The following is a 12,591-nucleotide window of genomic DNA, read 5'->3' on the forward strand; positions in this document are numbered from 1 at the left end:
ATTGGCTTATCAAGGAACATTGGACTAAGTTCTTTTCTTTCCATAATTAATTTAATTTTCTTGGTAGTCTCTTCTGTATTTTGTTATCTCACATAGTATCCACCACCCAAAACCAATTTCTGAATACATAATTAATAAGGATTGAAGTATACTTTGTACATTGGGAACACTTTCAATGGGAATCTCTTATATGAATATATTAAGCTTCTGAATTTTCCCTACAGCTTTTGAATGAATACCTCTGCATTAAATAAACTAAAAATTGATAAGGGAATATCTGTACCTTCCAAGTCCTATCAGACTATTATCAAGTGTCTCTTCTCATTGTGAAAAGATGCAATTATCATGCAATAACGACAATCAGCACCAGAGAGCAAATCATGTTTTTGAAAATTAATTTTCTTTAAAAAATTTGGTTTCTCATTTCCACAGTACATGGATAAAGATGACACTCTTATTTCTGATGTTTTCGCATGATCACCAGTAACACTATATGTAGGCTAAATCATGTCTTGGTTTCTTTAAAATTTAAGCCAGAAAAGTGCTATTTCTGAAGAGAACATACCACCATAAAAATATTTTTCCAGTCCTTGATTGTATGGTTGTATCTATTTATATATTGTAGAGTATTCTCTCTCCTACCTATGCATGTTCGCATTACTTGTAAAGCAGAATGTAAAACGTTTTTACCTAGAGAATAAAATATTGCTAAAAACTTTTAAGAATCTATACCAGGGAAAATTATAACCTATCTGGCAACTACTTTCTGTTTCTTACAATTCACTTGAACAAACTAGGAATAAATAAACTAATAGAACAAAATTATTCATCATGTGAATTCCAAATATACATAGCAAGAAATGATTATAAAATAATTTGATCCACAAATAAGACATTTTTACTAACTAGGCAAATAGTATCACTTCATTGACAAAAGCTCAGATTCGCTGGTGGGTAAATTAAAGTTATGCCATTTTTACCTGTTTGCATTTGGGGAAGCAGCAGGAGCTCCTGCCCTGCACATTTTTTTTTAAATTTTTTTAATTCATTTTTTAAAAAATATTACATTCAAAAAATATAAAGTCCCATTCAACCCCACCGCCCCCACCCCCCACTTCCCACACAGCAACACTCTCTCCCATCATCATGACACATCCATTGCATTTGGTAAGTACATCTCTGGACATCGTTGCACCTCATGGTCAGTGGTCCACATCATAGCCCACACTCTCCCACGTTCCATCCAGTGGGCCCTGGGAGGATCTACAATGTCCCATAATTGTTGGTGAAGCACCACCCAGGACAACTCCAAATCCCGAAAACGCCTCCACATCTCATCTCTTCCTCCCATTCCCCGCTTTTATACTCACCTAAGGACTACGCGAATGGTTTCACCAGTGGTTGCTGTAGAAGTTATTCTATGGGGTCGATGGGGGCAGGTCCTCACAAGTGGCAGGAGTTGCTTTCAGAGGGCTCCTAGCCTGTGGAGTCCACGAGCACTCTGTGTGTTCTGGAGAAGAATGAGCCTGGCTGCTTGGGTGCCCTTTGGTTGATTCTCAAGACCACACCCGTTTCTTTCAAGTGATTAGGTTTTATGAGTTTAAGGAATTGTTCCTATAGATGATTAGGTTTCTTCAAAACAGTGGATAAGATTGAGTGAACACCTTTGCTAATCTCCATCAACAAACCTGCATCACCATCATCTCATTAAGAGCCACTCATTTTTAACCAATGCAAAGCCCGAATTCTGAATTTATATCTGTTTCTGGATGTACACATTTATTTTTAGCCTACAAAATGGTATAAAAGATGTTGTCATCAGTTAATGATTTTAACACATCATGGAAAATTAGGAAACGTTTTATCTTATTTTCACTTTAATTATACTCTGTTGTGTTGCATGTGTTGTATTTTATATATTGATTTTCTTTGTACTTTAATATAGGAATTATAGGGAAAATGTGGCCACAATTTCTCCTGTACCTCACATTCCACATAAGCCTCTTGTAATATCCATTTTCTCTAGTTGTGTAGGATGAGAACTTAGAGAATAGTCACTGCTCAGCATGGCAGAGCACAGCCTCGATGCACTGCTACTGCTATCGACCCTAAGAGAGGGCATCCAATATCTCTCCCTTTACCATGATTCTTTAAGCATAAAACGCATATTTTATAATGCAGTGGCCCTCAATTCCTTCGTTATCAAGGATTTTTATCAAATTAATTTTACTCTCTGCGGAGATAATCGTATCTTTTTTTTCTCGCTCTGGACCCCCTGTAAGTCTGTTTATTTTCTTTTCAGCACAAGTACTTCAAAAGAATCACAGGAAACCCCAAATTTTACTGTCATGGAGACTTCCTCAACGCAATATTTACAAGTAAAGATCAAAGGATTCTTGATAAAGTGTCACTTTCTAAAAAGTTAATCGGGCTTCTCTAGGGCATTCTGGAGAAAAGGAAACGAAAAGCAGGTTATATAAAGTATTTTAATTATTTCTAGTTAAGCTCGACATTCAACTACCCTCTCTGCCGTTCTCGGTAAACCAGAACGTGGTACCCCGGCCGCCGGGACCGCCGCAGCAACGCGGTGGCGCGGCTCCTCTGGCGGCGCAGCGCGCTCTGCACGGCCCGGGGCGTCCTGCTCGCGGCCCCGGGCTGCGGCGGCTCGGGGCTTCCCCGCGGCAGGCGGGACGAGGGGCGGGCGGCTGGGGGGGCGGCCTGTGCGGGGGGGGCGGCCTGTGCGGGGGCGGCTGCGGGGGCGGCGGCCTGTGCGGGGGGGGGCGGCCTGTGCGGGGGCGGCCTGTGCGGGGGCGACTGCGGGGGCGGCCTGTGCGGGGGGGGGGGGGCGGCCTGTGCGGGGGGCGGCCTGTGCGGGGGCGGCCTGTGCGGGGGCGGCCTGTGCGGGGGGCGGCCTGTGCGGGGGGGGGGGGGGCGGCCTGTGCGGGGGGCGGCCTGTGCGGGGGCGGCTGCGGGGGCGGCCTGTGCGGGTGCCCGGGGCCCCCGGCGCCGCCCCAGCTGCGCCCGCCAGGTAGCTCGGCTCAGGCGCGCTCGCGGAGTCGGCGGCCCGGCCCGCTGGGAACCGCGGATCTGCGGAGAAGAGCGGCGTCCCCGGCCCTGCCGGCCTCGGCCCCACAGCAGAGGAGTAGGCGGCAGCCTGCGCCCCAGCATCACCTGGATCTTTTCTTATTTTTCTTTTCCTGTTTTTTTGTTTTTTTCTTTAATTTATTTTTTGAGTATACTTTTTGAAGATACATAGATGACAAAAAGTGTTACATTAAAAGCTGTAAGAGGTTCCCATATACCCCACCCCCCACCCCACCCCCGTTCCTCCCCCATCAATACCCTCTTTCGTCATGTGGCACATCCATTGCATTTGGTGCACCACTGCACAGCACAGATTGTAGTTCACACTGTAGTTTACACTCTCCCCAGTACATTCAGTGGGTTATGGCAGGATATATAAAGTCCAGCATCTGTCCCTGCAATATCACCCAGGACAACTCCAAGTCCGGAAAATGCCCCCACGCCACATCTCTTCTTCCCTCTCCCTGCCCTCAGCAACTACCGTGGCTACTTTCTCCACATCAATGCTACAGTTTCTTCCATTACTAGTCACAATAGTTCCATAGTAGAATATCAGTAAGTCCACTCCAATCCATATTATATTCCTCCATCCTGTGGACCCTGGGATGGTGATGTCCACTCCACCTCTACATGGAGAGGGGCTTAGATCCCACATGGCTGATGGATGCGATTCTCCTGCAGGCGCTCTTGGTTCCCTGGTGTGGCATTGACCATCTTCAAGAGTCTTCCCTTGTATCTATCTTTTAAGGCGGTCAATTATGTTGATGCATTTCCCACTGTTCCACCTACCTTAGAAACATCTTCACTGATCATGATTTATAATTTGCCTATTCCATGGTTAACATGGCTTGACAATTTTTTTTAATTGTTTTTATGTAAAAACATAAACTAAACCTTTCAGTAACTTTTGTATTCATGCTGTCTTCACTTTTTTAAAAAACAGTGTTATGTTCACTTAACAAAATCATTTTTGAGGGCTTCTTTTTCTTTTCCATCCCAAACAAATATATATAATTGAAATGATCTGTTCCTTAAGGACCCCTCAGGGAGCTCTTTGAGATCTTCGTTAGGAAGGGATTATTACATTAAGATTTTCTGTATCAGCTAGAGTAAATTTGGTAGATTTCATATACCTATAGATTTAATCTACTGCAAGTTTATTTTTATAATGTTAAAAAAGTTTTTATTTGTGTAATTGTAAGAAATGATATTTGTTGGGTAGTTTTAAATATTTTGTACCCCACTAATTTTTCGTTTTTCCTTTCTTTTTATTAAATAAAATTTTATTGAAGTATATCATTCATACTGTTTCATAGAAGTATAATGCCTTCTATACTGTTCTATAGATGACTGTTTTAAGAAGTCTATTTGATTAATAGGGTTAGTCAAGTTTTCGATCTGGCTGTTCTACCCACTATTGAAAATGACATACCATGTCTGTAAGTATTGCTGAATTATTTTTTCCTTTCAATTTTGTCAGGTTTTTCTTTATATATTTAAAGCTTCTGTTGTTTAAATTTAATTTTTCATTTTATTACTTAACTGAATACTTTTTAGTGCAACATTTTAATTTCCCTAGTGTAGCAGTTTGATATGGTTATGAGTTTCAAAAATAGATATTGGATTATGTTTGTAATCTGATCTGTACCTTGGCCTGATTGAGTTATGACTGGGGCTTTAATTGGGCCACGTCATTCGGGCATTGAATCCCTGCCCCTTGGTTGGTGGGGACTCATGTATAAAAGGCATGGCAAAGGACAGAGTTAGGGTTTCTTGATGTTGGCGTTTGATGCTGAAGTCATAAGCTGGAGCCCTGGAAAAAGAGACAGAGCCGTTCACCTGATAGTCTACAGCTGACCTTGTGGAGAAACCAGGAGCTGAGCCCAGAGGAACCCAGGAAGCCTGAACCCTGGCAGACGTCAGCAGCCATCTTGCTCCAACACGTGAAAATAGACTTTGGTGAGGGAAATAACTTATGTTTTATGGCCCGGTATCTGTAAGCTCCTACCCCAAATATATACCCTTTATAAAAACCAACCCACTTCTACTATTTTGCTTCAGCACCCCTTTGGCTGACTAATACATCGTTATATTTTTTATTTTTAATAGCGTTTTCATAGTGATTACTGTCTAGAATATATAATATACCTCTTCAATATCAACATCTACATTGTCTTTTTACTAAATTAATTCCAGTAAGATATGAATTTTATTCCCATTAGGTATAATCTCCTCATTTTTGTGATTTTATTTTTATAAATGTTGTTTCTATGAGTTACAAACACTAAAATTCAGTTTTATGATTATTGTTATATATTATGTTTTTAAAGACACTAATATAGAAAGGAGAGATGCATATATGCATAGAGTTTTCTTTTTATATAAATATTTCAATTTATTTATTTTTTATTCTTTTCTTTTCTTCCTTTGAATTTGAATTGTCATCTGGGTTCATATCATTCTCCAATGTGCATTTCTTCCCATTTCCATTTCCTTTATATCGTTATTGTTAAATATGGTATAGGCCCAACAAAATAACTTTACCAACATTGATTCATGCCATTTTTAATATGTTAAGAGAAGAAGAATAAATATTTAATTATACTGTCTTTCTTTCTTTCTTTTTTTTTTTTAGGAGATACAGGAGATGGAACCCAGGACCTTGTACATGGGAAGCAGGCACTCAACCACTGAGCTACATCTGCTCCCCAATGAGTGTTGATTTTTTCATGTGTTAGTTTGTTGTTCTTTTTTGTTTAGTTTTGGTGGGGTTTTCTATTTTTAGGAAATTCATTGACCCAACCCTGGACCTCATATATGGGAAGCAGGAGCTCAATGGCTTGAGCTGTATCTGCTTCCTTATACTGTCTTTTTTCATTATCTTCATAATTACACTTAACAAAAATTTTCGTTTTTCTGTGTGAATTCAAATTATTGTCTGTTACCACTTGCTTTCAGTCTGAAGAACTTCCTTTAGTGCTTCTTACGAGGTGGATCTGCTAGCAACAAATGCTTTCAGTTTTTGTTTACTTTTTAGGGTTTTGTATTGCCTTCATTTTGTTTTATTTTAAAAACAATTTGTTGACATATATCCTTCATATATGAACATACACAAACAAAAATGCATAGTAAAAGTTATGAACTTACAAAACAAATATGCATAACATCACGGAGGGCTCCCATACATCGCCTTACAACAAATAACTTACATTGTTGTAAAACATTTGTAACAAATTATGAAAGCATCATCAAAGAATTACTACAAACTATATTCCTGTTATATTTGGCGTATTTTTCCCCAACCCCCCCCCCCCATTATTTTTGTTCACAAACGATATAATTTTCTACAGTGTACCATCAGTGGCATTTGGAAAACTCAACAAGTTGTCCTTCCATTAGTTTGGGTCTTCTTTGATTTCCTTTAGCAGTATTTTTTAGTCTTCTGAATACATATCCTTTAAATTCCTATTTAAATTAATTCCTAGATATTTGAGTCTTTTTTTTGCTTTTGTAAATAGAATTTTTTTCTTGATTTCCTCCTCAGCTTGCTCATTATTAGTGTATAGAAATGCTACTGATTTTTGTGTGTTGATCTTGTGTTCTGTCACATTACTGAACTCATTTATTAACTCTAATACCTTTGTTGTAGATATTTTGGGAATTTCTAAATATACAACCATGTCATCTGTGAATAGTGAGAGTTTTACTTCTTTGCCAATTTGGATGCCTTCCTTTTTTTTTTCTTTTCTAACTGCTCTAGCTAGAACTTGCAGCACAACATTGAGTAACAGTGGTGACGGTGGGCATCCTTGTCTTGTTCCTGACCTTAGAGGGAAAGCTTCCAACCTCTCTCCACTGAGCACAATGTCAGCTGTGGCAATTTCATTTGTGCCCTTTGGTTTATTGAGGAACTTTCCTTCTATTCCTATCTTTTGAAGTGTTTTTATTAAGAAAGGATGCTGGATTTTGTCAAATGCCTTTTCTGCATCAATTGTGATGATCACATGGGATATTTTCCCTCCAATTTGTTAATGTGGTGTATTATGTTAACTGATTTCCTTATGTTGACCCACCCCTATACACCAGGAATAAAAACCACTTGATCATGATTACAATTCTTTTTATATGCTGTTGAATGTGATTTCCAAGTATTATACTGAGAATTTTTGCATCTATATTAATTAGACTGATCTGTAATTTTCTCTTCTTGAAGTATCTTTATCTGGTTTTGGTATTAGGATGATGGCTTAATAATTTAAAATAAAATTTTAACAAATCAGTTTTATTGATACATAATAATAAAGCATAAATCTATACAAAGTATACAGTCAAGAGAATGCAGTATGATCACATAGTTGTGCATTCACTACTTTAATCATTAGAGCATTTTCATTATTGCAATAATAATAAACAAAAAAACAGCCAAAGAAACAAAACTTATCACCTCTCAATCCCTCTATGCTTCCCCTGTCGTGCATAGCTGCTATTCTGTTTCCATCTCCCTAGTTTACTTGTGTTTATATTTTCTTTGAAAAGTCTTATATATGCAATGTTACCCATATTTATATTTCACATGAGGTTTCACTTTGTTATGCTTAACCTGAAAATACTAATTGTTGATGAGGACAGTTTTGTTTTCTAACATGCTGGTCCATTGCAGGAACAGCTTTGAAATGCAGTTTGGTAGTAATACAGTCACTGAACTGCTTCACAACTTTTTGTTTGTTTTAAGGTTTGTGGTTTTCCTTTTTTTTCAACAAATCACTTTATTGAGACATATTGGTAAAGCATAAAATTCATCCAAAGTGTACAAATAATGATATTTTGTATAATACATAGTTGTGCATTCATCACTTCAATCATTATTAGAGTATTTTCATTATTTCAATAATAATAAACAAAACAAACAAATGAAATTTTTCACCTCTCAATTTCTCCTTGCTTCTCTTGCTGTACATAGCTACTAACTTTGGCTATTCTTGCATATTTATTTATTTATTTTTAAACTGTTTTATTGAGATATATTCACATACCATATGATCTATCTAAAGTGTATATTCAATGGCTTTTATAATCACAATGTTGTGTATTCATCAACACAAAAAATTTTAGAACAATTTTATTATTCCAAAAAGAAAACCTCCACACCCCTTAGAAGTCACCTCTCAATCCCTTTATCATTCTCCAACCCTACATAACCACTAATCTAATTTCATCTTTATAAAATGATATATATTTACAATTTATAAAAATGGAATCATACAATAGGCAGTGCTTTATGTCAGGTTCTCTCCATAATTTTTTGTCTAATATAAACATTCTGTATTATTAACATATATTAGTTCAGCTTCAAAGAAAAATGGTCTATGCAAATTTACCTATATTCATTTCACATGTGGTTTTACTATGTATATAGTCTCATGTTACATTTTTCAGCTTTCCTTTCAGTAATATGCATGACCTTAGATTTCCCTTTCAACCAGTCATCCCCATATAATAGCTCTGCTAGTTACAAATGCTGTGATGTGCTTTCACCTTTACTATCATTTCCAAAGGTTTACAAACAACCATTTTTTTAGCCAGTTCTGCACAAGTTAACCCTCAGATTTCCACTTTCTAACCCCATTCTATTTGCTTCTGGCCCATATTCAATTTATTAACTCCACAAGTTTATAATATATTTAGTTCATATTAGTGGAATCATACATTATTTGTCCTTTTGGGTCTGGCTTGCTTCACTCAACATAGTGTCCTCCAAGTTCATCCATGTTGTCATACACACTATGATTTCATTTCTTCTTATAGCTGCATAATATCCCATCACATGTATACACCACAATTTGTTTATCATTCGTTAACTGATAGACACCTGGGTTGTTTCCATCTTTTTGGCAATTGTGAGTAATGCTAGTATGTACATCAGTGTGCAGATATCTGTACATGTCACTGCTCTCAGTTCTTCTGGGTATGTACCTAGTAGTGGTATTGCCAGGTCATGTGACAAATCTATATTCAATTTCTTTATGAACTACCAAACAGTCCTCCACACTGGCTGTACCATTCTGCATTCCCACCAACAGTGAATAAATGTTCCTATCTCTCCACATCCACCCCAACACTAGTAGTTCTCTGTCTTTTTAATAGTGGCTATTCTGATAGGTGTGAAATGATATGTCATTTTAATTTTGATTTGCATTTCTCTAATCACTAATGATGTTGAATTTTTTGTGTTTTTCTGCCATTTTTATTTTCTTCTTTGGACAAATGTCTATTGAAGTCTTTTGCTCATTTTTTAATCTGGTTGTTTGTCTTTTTATTGTTGACTTGCAGCATCTCTTTAAATATCATGGATATTAAACCCTTATCAGATGTGTGATTTCCAAGTATTTTCTCCCACTGAGTCAGCTCCCTGGCTTTACTGTTCTGTCCTTGATTCACTCTGAGTTTATTCTTATATAGGGAGTGAGACAGGGTTCCTCTTTCGTTCTTTTGGTCATGGATAACCAGCTCATTCAGGACAATTTGTTCAAGAGATTGTTTTGTTCTGTTAACATGGCTTTGATAGGTTTGTCAAAAACCAGTTGGCCATAGAGGTGAGGGTTTATTTCTGGACTCTCAATTCCATTCCACTGATTGATGTGTCTACCTTTATGCTAATACTATGCTGTGTTGACCACTGCTGTTTTATAATATGTTTCAAGGTCAGGCAGTGAAATTCCTCTCAACTTATTCTGCTTTTTTAGAATTTTTTAGGCTATTTCAGTGTACTTTCCCTTCCAAATTAATTTGGTAATTGCCTTTTCTATTTCTGTAAGTAGTCTGTTGGAATTTTGATTGGTATTGCATTGAATGTATAAATCAGTTTTGATAGGATTGACATCTTCATGATATTTAGTCTTCTAATCAATGAACATGAAATGTCTTTCTATTTGTTAATTTTAAAAAAAATTTTTTTTTAAAGATTTATTTATTTATTTAATTCCCCTCCCTCCCTCGGTTGTCTGTTCTCTGTGTCTATTTGCTGCGTCTTGTTTCTTTGCTTCTGTTGTCATCAGCGGCACGGGAAGTGTGTGTGGTGCCATTCCTGGGCAGGCTGCACTTTCTTTTGTGCTGGGCGGCTCTCCTTACGGGTGCACTCCTTGCGCATGGGGCTCCCCTACGCGGGGGACACCCCTGTGTGGCACGGCACTCCTTGCGCGCATCAGCACTGCACATGGCCAGCTCCACACGGGTCAGGAAGGCCCGGGGTTTGAACCGTGGACCTCCCATGTGGTAGATGGACGCCCTAACCACTGGGCCAAGTCCGTTGCCCTCCATTTGTTTAGGTCTTCAAACAATTGTTTGGGATTTCTTTTAACATTGTTTGCAGTTTTCTGAATATAGGTCCTGTTCTTCTTTGGTTAAATTGATTCCTAGGTATTTGAGTCTTTTTGCTGCTATTGTAAATAGAATTTTTTCCATGATTTGGTACTCAGATTGTTCAATACTAGTGTAGAAAAACATTACTAATTTTTGCATGTTGATCTTATATCCTGCCAGTTTGCTGAACTTGTTTATTAGCTCAAGTAGCTTTGTCATAGACATTTCAAACTTTTCTACATACAGGTTCATGTCATCTGCAAATAGTGAGAATTTTACTTCCTCTTTTCCTATTTGGATGCATTTTATAATTTTTTTCTTGTGTAATTGCTCTAGCTAGAACTTCTAGCTAACAATGGTAACAATGGGCACCCTTGTCTTGTTTGTGATCTTAGAGTGAAGGTTTTCAACCTTTCCCAATTGAGTATGATGGTAGCTGTGGGTTTTTCATACATGTCTTTTATTGTATTGAAGAATTTTCCTTCTATTCCTATCTTTTTACATGTTTTTTTAATCAAGAAAGGATGCTGGATTTTGTTGAATGCCTTTTCTGCATTAATCAATATGATTATGTGATTTTTTCCCTTCAATTTGTTATTGTGATGTATTATGCTAATTGATTTTCTTATGTTGAAACACCCTTGCATAAGAACAATAAATCTCATTTGGTTATGACGTCTAAATATTTCGATATGCTGTTGGATTCTATTTGCACATATTTTGTTGAGAAATTTTGCATCTATGTTTATTAGAGAGATTTGCCTGTAATTTTCTTTTTTTGCAGTGTCTTTATCTGGCTTCAGCCATAGTGTGAAGTTGGCTTCATAAAATGTATTAGGTAATTTTCCCTCTTCTCCAATTTTTTGGAAGAGTTTAAACAGGATCAGGGTTAATTCTCAAAATGCTTGGTAGAATTCACCTGTGAAGCCATCTGGTCCTGGACTTCTCTTTTTTGGGAGATTTTTTATGACTGAATCAATCTCGTTAAATGTGATTGGTTTGTTAAGCTCTTGTGTTTCTTGTAGTGTTACTGTAGGTTGTTTTTGCATTTCTAGGAATTCGTCCTTTTCATCTAGGTTGTGTAGTTTTTTGGCATCAGTTTCTCATAATATCCTCCTATAATCCTTTTTATTTCTGTGGGATCAGTCATAACTTGCCCTCTTTCATATCTGATGTTTATCTGCCTCTTTTCTCTTTTTTGCTTTGTTAGTCTACTTTAGGGTTTGTCAATTTTATTGATCTTCTCAAAGAACCAGCTTTTGTTTTTGTTGATTTTCTCTATTTTTTTTCAATTTCATTTATTTATGCTCTAATCTTTATTATTTCTTTCCTTCTATTGCTTTGGGGATGGTTTGCCATTCTTTTTATAGTTTCTCCAGAGGTTCACTTAGATCTTTGAGTTTAGCTCTTTTTTTTTTTTTTTAATGTAGGCATTGAAAGTTATAAATTTCCCTCTCAGTACTGCCTTCCCTGTATCCCATAAATTTTGATAAGTTGTATTCTCATTTTCACTCATCTCAATATATTTTATTAATTTCACTTACAGTTTTTTCTTTGACCCACTAGTTATTTAGGAGTGTGTTGTTCAACCTCTGCATATATGCGAATTTACTTATTACCTGTCTATTAATATTATTGATTTCCAGTTCATCCCATTATGATCTGAGAAGGTGCTTTGTATTATTTCAGTCTTTTTATAGTTATTGAGACATGCATTGTGACTTAACATGTGGTCTATCTTGGAGAAAGATCCATGAACACTTGAGAAGACTGTTGAGTTTGGGTTTATTATTCTGTATATGTCTATTAGGCCTAGCTCATTTATCACACTGTTCAAGTTCTCTATTTTCTTTTTGATCTTTTCTCTAGTGGTTCTATTAAATGTGTGAGTGATGTGTTGAAGTCGCCAATGATTATTGTAGAGTTGTCTATTTCTACCGTCAATTTTACCAGAGTTTGCCTCATGTTTTTTATTTTATTTTTGCCTCATGTATTTTAGATATCTATATCTAAATGTAGATATTTCTGACTGTTATTTCTTCCTAGTGTATTGACCTTTTTATTAATAATATAATGTCCTTCTGTATCTCTTATAAATTTTTTGCATTTAAAGACTGCTTTGTCCAATATTAGTGTACCTATCCTTGC

The sequence above is a fragment of the Dasypus novemcinctus genome, chromosome 10, assembly GCF_030445035.2.
Source record: "Dasypus novemcinctus isolate mDasNov1 chromosome 10, mDasNov1.1.hap2, whole genome shotgun sequence".
In the NCBI taxonomy this organism is placed as follows: domain Eukaryota; kingdom Metazoa; phylum Chordata; class Mammalia; order Cingulata; family Dasypodidae; genus Dasypus; species Dasypus novemcinctus.